The sequence below is a fragment of the Mus caroli genome, chromosome 10, assembly GCF_900094665.2.
Source record: "Mus caroli chromosome 10, CAROLI_EIJ_v1.1, whole genome shotgun sequence".
NCBI lineage: Eukaryota > Metazoa > Chordata > Mammalia > Rodentia > Muridae > Mus > Mus caroli.
The window spans coordinates 108803591-108811018 of NC_034579.1; positions in this window are offsets into that span (position 1 = coordinate 108803591).

Here is a 7428-nt window from a genome sequence, read left to right on the forward strand (position 1 = left end):
AACATGAACTAAAGGTTGCACCTTCCTTTGAAAGACTCATACAATAACAATTATAATAAATGGTGTATACAGGTCCATCAAAACTAATGGGAATGGAGAGAATATTTGTGTGCATGGAGAAGTTGAAAATATTTCACCCAGCATATGGAAAGTCTGTTTGACATTGACAACTAAGTTAAAAGAGCTATGGTGTGGCTCATCAGATACAATCAATAATTATTCTGATTGAGTACAATGTAATTATAATTGCATTGTGGTGGATAGGTTTTCCATCTATTCCTCTGTGTCCTGAAGAACAAACTATTTTGTTATGCTCTGGTTATAATAATAATTGTTTATTTTTATTAGGAGTCAAGTTTCATAAATTTAACATACTGATGCTAGCCTCCAACACACAGGTGTGGCCTTTAACAAACAGGAACTAGCCTCCAATACACAGGTACTGCCTTCAATATGCATCTGCTAGCCTCCAATACACAGGTGTAGCCTCCAATACACTGATGCCAGTTTATCAATTGTATCAAAATCTACTGATGTTGGGCTGTTACTGAGATGTAACTTTCTAGAATTTGGTAAAACCTGACACCAGAAAAATCCCTAAGAAACAAAGAGATCAGGTCATTTTAGAAGCTTTCCCTCTAATCAATGACAACAGCATTTGAATCTCTATGGAACCAACAAACCAGTGAGGATTGCCATGGTTAAGAGTTTCAAAGCCCGGTAGGTTAAACACCCAGATGGGATATCACTGAGTCAATTTTTAACAAACGTGTAAGGGCACACTTTCGGCAGAGAGAGGACATTTGCACCCAATGGGTGTGCCTGCTTGTGAATCGTTCCCAAATGACCTATAGAACACAGCACTGCCTACATCCAACCTCACCAGATTGCCAGCAGCTCCCAGCAGTTAGGTACCTAACTTTCTGAAAGTAGATCATGAGACTCTGATAACCCCTTGTCTTCAGAGAAGTGACAAGTGTCACACATTTATGAAATACTGACCAAGGTAAATGGCGTGTGTTGGCCAAAGCAGACATAGAGCCAAGGGCATAAGTGGATAACATTCTGATGGGCCAAGGGAGGGAACAATGATTCCCGGCACACAGGTAAAGCTTGGAGATTCATGGTCTCTTTTTAAAGTAAAGCAGAAAAGACCAAATTGCAGAGGAACTATGATTTATTGTCAGCCTCCCCAAATAAATCTTTAAGGGGTATCTAATCTGGGCTTTGGATGACCTTCATCATTTTTCAGCCAATCAGACATAAATATGATCACACATGATTAATTGTTAGGAGCTGTTTAAGGGCCTATGAAGCAAGTAGAAGCAATAGTTAATGTGTTTATTCCCAAGATCTCTTTGATGTGTTTAATGTGCTTCTGAAGACAATTCAAGAAGAGAGTGTCACAGTTTCAGAGTCGTGGTTCTGTCTACTGTGTGCCTTAACATACTGATGCTAGCCTCCAACACACAGGTGCACTAGCCTTGGGTAACAGTGACCTGTAGCTAAGATGATTGCACCAGACTGAACTGCAGTGACCTCGTTCATTTGCATCTTATACATTATAAAAAAAATATAGTATCTAACTGATATTAATGAGGTTGATTTTTACAACAAGGGCTATTCATCAAGATAAAATAATCTGAAATGCACCTGATAAGATATCTTCTTCACAAGATATAAAGTCAAACTGTTTGAGAGGGAGAGCAATATATATATATGCTCAGGTGCAGAATTCTGATCTCATCCCTCCGTAACCAGAACCAACAGATAAAACGTTCATAAAGATACAGAGGACATGAACAGCATCATGTATCCAGTCGGCAGTCTGAAACCATCTACATGACACAGAATTTACTAAGCATATGGGATATTACTTAAATAGACCATTATGTGGGTGTATGATGGCTTTTACATATTAAAATAATACAGAGTAGACTCTGCAACCATGATGAAGCTTAGAGACGTGATTAGAAGTAATAGGCTACTCAATTATAATAGCTATTTTAAGAAGAAGAGATTTTTGAGGCAAGAGTGTTCCTATATCATTACCCTTTTAAAATGTGAATAAAAACCAAGAATGAATAGAAATAATTGAAAAAATAAATTCCACTATTGATAAGCTAAGGTATAAGAGTATTTGCCTAAGCTGTAAGATCCTGGGTTCAATTTCAGCACCACATAAGTGGAATGTTATCTTAACACTAAAGTAGAATAGCAATCAAAGGTTCAATGTCTTGATTAACTTTCTGTATCTTCCCCACACTGTATCCTATCTCTTCTTTCCCATATTTGCTAAAAATTTCCGTCTCTTGAATACTCACTCTCTGTTTTCATATTATATATTCTCTGCTCTCTCCCCCAACCCAAAGCTCCCCCAACCTAAAGCTGTCATTCTGTAGTCTCCTTACTTCTAGATGTGCTCCCGTAAACATCCAAATACAAAGATTGGAAGCTAAGGTCTACAAAGGAGCGGGGACATGTGGCACTTCACTTTCTGTGTTTAGGGCAACCTCATTTTATCCATTTAACTGCAACTTTCATTAAATATTTTTTCTTTGTAGCTTAACCAAATTTAAAAACATATAAAAAGCATGAACGTACTACTTTGTAAGCTAACCAAATATGAAATGGGGGAGGAAGAATTGAAGGGAGAGAAAGAGAGAGAGGGTGTAGCAGGAATCTGGGCCTGCCTCTATGTAAACGCTGGGGACTGTGCAGCTGCAAACACATCTTCAGCAGGAGGACCTCAATGAGGACTTCCTGTGACACCAGGGTTCCTTCTGGAGGACCTAATTGAGGACTGCCTGAGAGAGCAAGGATTGCTAGTGCAAACAATGCTAGCCAATCAGGAAGCTGTTTAGAAGAGATGCTTTCTTGGGTCCAATGGGGGCACGGGTGGAGGATATTAAAGGAGCTTGCAGCAGCGCTTAAAGGAGCTTGCTGCAGCGGGAGTCTGTGTTCTGGACTCTGTACCACCTCAACCCCGACCCCCAAGGGCAGGTAGGGTTGGGTGGAGAGCTTTTATTCAGGGCACAAGGAATGAGAGGGAGAGGGGGAGGGTGAAAGGGAGGGGGAGAGGGAGAGAGAGAATATGCTGATTCTGAAAGCCAGGGGTTATTAAACAAAACTCCAGTACCAGGTGTAAAAGACTTCCTTCTGACTTGTCAGAGAGATCCCAAAGGCCTCACCTTCTTTTTGGTTGTGCACCAGAGACAACCGATGAGACACTGTTGCTGCAGACACTATACATATTTGTCGCCAGATATAGAGAATTCAAACTAGAACTCGCCTGAAAGCCTCCTTCCTGCTGGCCAGGTTTCGTGCTGCGAGAAGATGCTACACAGACTTCCGCAGCAGAAAAAGACATCCATGAAGCCCAAGCCAGCCGTGATCCCTGTAAACTACAATACCAATCTGCCAGGCAAGAGATGCTAACCTGTGCAGTAAAGGCTCACCTCCTACGAGAATAAGTAACTGTTCTCTGAATGTTGAGGCCTACTCCCCTAGAGGTAATCCTGGCCAAAAGCCCATGGCCGAGGAGGTCTTGGGCTAGAGAGGCAAGCTCACTATTGTTTAGATAGTTTGTCATGGCAGCAAGCTGTGTTCTAAATATTTATATTTACACTTGTAGACAAATGCTACTCAGAGAAAACTCTTTCTTTTTTAATTAGATAGTTTCTTTATTTACATTTAAAATGGTATCCCCTTTCCTGGTTTCCCCTCTGAAAACCCCCTATCCCATCCCCCTTCCCCTTGCCCCTGCTCACCAACTCACCCACTCCCGCTTCCCTGTCCTGGCATTGCCCTACACTGGGGCATCGAGCCTATTTGCAGTGTGGGGAGTGAGTGAGTGTGGGGGTGAAAGGTTGCCCAAGAGACTGAGAATGCATGGTAGGTAAGACCTCAGCCTTAAACAGCACATTTATACCGCTGCTCAAAGGTTCAGAGATCATTACATATGGGGATGGCAGGTGGTGTGGTGTGGTATGGTGTGGTGGTTTGCATAGGAATGGCCTCCATAGTCTCATATATTTGAATGCCTACTCATTAGGGAGTGGCTCTACTTGAGAAGGATCAGGAGGTGTGGCCTTGTTGGAGTAGGTGTGGCCTTGTTGGAGTAGGTGTGGCCTTGTTGGAGGAAGTGTGTTTTTGTGCTCTTGCTCTCTCTCTCTCTCTCTCTCTCTCTCTCTTTTTCTCTCTCTCTCTCTCTCTCTCTCTCTCTCTCTCCTGCTTATAGATCTGGAGTAGATCTCTCAGATCCTTCTCCAGCACCAACTTGACCTGCTACCATGCTTCCCACCATGCTGATAGTGGACTAAACCTCTGAAAGTGTCAGCCAGCCCTAAGTAAATCTTTTTCTGACCAAATAATCATTGTCACGGTCATGGCATGTCTTAGCAGCAATAGAACAGTGACTAAGACAGGTGGGCTGGCAATAGAAAGAACGTAAGAGCTGGGAGACAGGGAGAAGGGCAATGATGGTTTCCTCTGTGCAAGCCACAGCAGATGCACCCATAACCTTACAGTAGCTCTGGATTCTCTAAGTAGCCTGCACAAGATGGGTTATCAACAGTCAATTATGGATTGGGAAGAGGTCCATGGAGTCTTGCCCATCCCTGTTGAACTATTGGTTACTGATGTACTCTGGGAGAGGGGCGATCATTGACTTCAATTATGTATCCACTGAGGATCTCACCTGGTTCCAATGGATGAGTATTAAAAAACCAGACAAACATCAGCAAACCCCAAAGGTATGGAAGGAACTTTGTAAGGGAGAGGATACAGTAGCCATAGGAGGAAGATTAGAAGCATTATAGCAATAAGAATACACTTTATCTATGAATAAAACTGTCAAAGAAGAGATTCAGTGAGAGTCCTATATAAAAAAAAAATTCAAGGTCATCCTTGACTATACAGGGAGTTTAAGGTTAGTCTGGACTACATAAGACCCTGTTTCAGAGCAAATAACAAACAAGAGCTATAACAATTGCTTGTATCTCATATTTATACAATTCATTTTACATCACTTTTTACTCAACAGTATTTTAAACATGATTTCAGTGTTATCCAACTGAGTTATCCAGGGATAATGGAACAGATAACAAGGTCCTGGTCCATCCACTGAGTTCAGTCATTATTCTTACAATACACAGAGACTTGCTGAAACATCTACATTCAGGGAGTTTTTGATTTGGTAGTGCTTGAGGGAAGACCCAGCACCTCTGGCGTCTCACATGTCTGGTTTGCCACATAGGCATGTCTCCTTTAACGGCAGGATTGATTTCACCAGCACTAAGACTGTGACACTGGAAATAATTTAGTTTTATCTTTAGTTCATGTCTTCAAGTGTTTTAAAGATCTAAGTAGACATTGCTTCCATGTCTTTGCTTGCTCTCGTAAAGTAGATCATTTTAATTGAGGAATAACTACAAAATAAGAATCATCTCTAGAAATCCTGGTTGGCTAACACTGTAATGCATACACAGTGCTAGGCAACAATCTGAAATAGATCTGTGAGCAATCTGAAATGACGTGAAAATATGTTCCTACAGAACTATTGGGTGAAAACATAGCTTTCAAATCCATGATACAATGCCAGTTACTTAAAAAATAATGTTGATTATATTCACATGAATGAAACAATAAATATCCAACCAGAGCTTGCATCAAGAGAAAGAAAAGTGTACCAAAATGTTAATTGTGTTTATCACCAGTTGATAGAATCTATAGGCATGTTTTATTTTATTTCTCTATTGTCTATTCTATTGTTTGAATAATAAAAGCCTAAATTCCTTTTGAACCGTAGAATGGGTGACTTTGGAGTGAAGAGAAATCATTTGGATGAGTAAAATTCAAAAACACTGTACTAGGCTTACTTTCTAGAAATAGAGATGAAAAGTTTGGCTTCTATGTATTTTATTTTGGCTGATTCAAAAGTAGTGAAATTTGATTTTATTTCCATATTTGTAACAGAATTTGGTTTTGAAAGAAGTTCATGTTCCCATCTCTCTGATCATCACTTTTGTCACAGACTTAATATAAAATGTGATTTTAATTTAAATTCTGAAGTCAAATAGAGGCTAGATTGCCTGCTTGCTTTTCTAAAGCAGTCTACCTCTAAGATTAGAGGTTCCAGATGACTCTTTTGCAAGAGAGATGGACTATATTTTTTTCTCCATTTGTACTCACAACAACATAGTGTTTGGGTTGATATTTACCACATGAAAGTGAACGTAAAAAGACTTGATTAAAAAATAAAATGAGACTACTGTCTATCATATCCCTAAATACTGAAAAAGAAAATCAAAGTTACATTTTTGAGCTACATTAACACAATAACAAAAACAGCCAGGAAAGTTGTGAAATCATTACTCTCCAGTGTTTGAAAGATACCTAATCTAAATACTGTGATGTGGTTTGCCAAGCAGACAGCTGGGAACACAGGGCTAGGTGATTTGACTTTCATCTCCTGCTTAGATTTCTAATTCATAATACATTGATTTGACTTTTTTTGTATGGAGTTAGCACACACATTTGTTTTCTTTCTTTCTCCCCACTCTTCCTACCCAGTACTTGGGATTGACCCTACATCCTTGCATACATGGTTGGCAAGTGCTCCACCACTGAGCTACATCACCAGGCCCTCTAAACTTCTGTATTAAAAAGAAAGAAAGAAAAAAGAAAAGTTCTTGTATCTGGGATTACAAGAACTCATACTGCCATGCCTGGATTCTTATATAGGTTCTGGGAACCAAAGATGGGTCCTTGCACTTTCAGAGCAAGCACTCAATGACAATGCAAGCATCTCCTGCATTCTTCTCCTCTAGGTTTCTTAAGATAACAAAGTATCACGACATGTTCCCACATGTTAAATTATTTTATACAGAAAGCGTGGAGTGAGGAACTCCTTTTGAACCGTAGAATGGGTGACTTTGGAGTGAAGAGAAATCATTTGGATGAGTAAAATTCATTTGGATGAGTAAAAGCGTGGAGTGAGAGAAATCATTTGGATGAGTAAAAGCGTGGAGTGAGAGAATCCTGAGTTAGTACATTAGTCGGCCTCACGTAGCAATCATCTCTTGTTAACAGTTTTAGTTTTATTCTCACATTTGTTTTCTTGTAGTCTGAAATCAGTGAAGTTTGAGTTAATACCATTTTTGATGAAAAAAATGTTCATTTACTTTGATCTGGCACTTGGACAGCTGAATTTCTCTTTACATTATGGGTAGATGATAGATAGATAGATAGATAGATAGATAGATAGATAGATAGATAGATAGATAGATGTGATAGACATAACAGAAGATAGATAGATAGATAGATAGATAGATAGATAGATAGATAGATAGATAGATAGATAGATAGATAGATAGATAGATGTGATAGACATAATAGAAGATAGATAGATAGATAGATAGATAGATA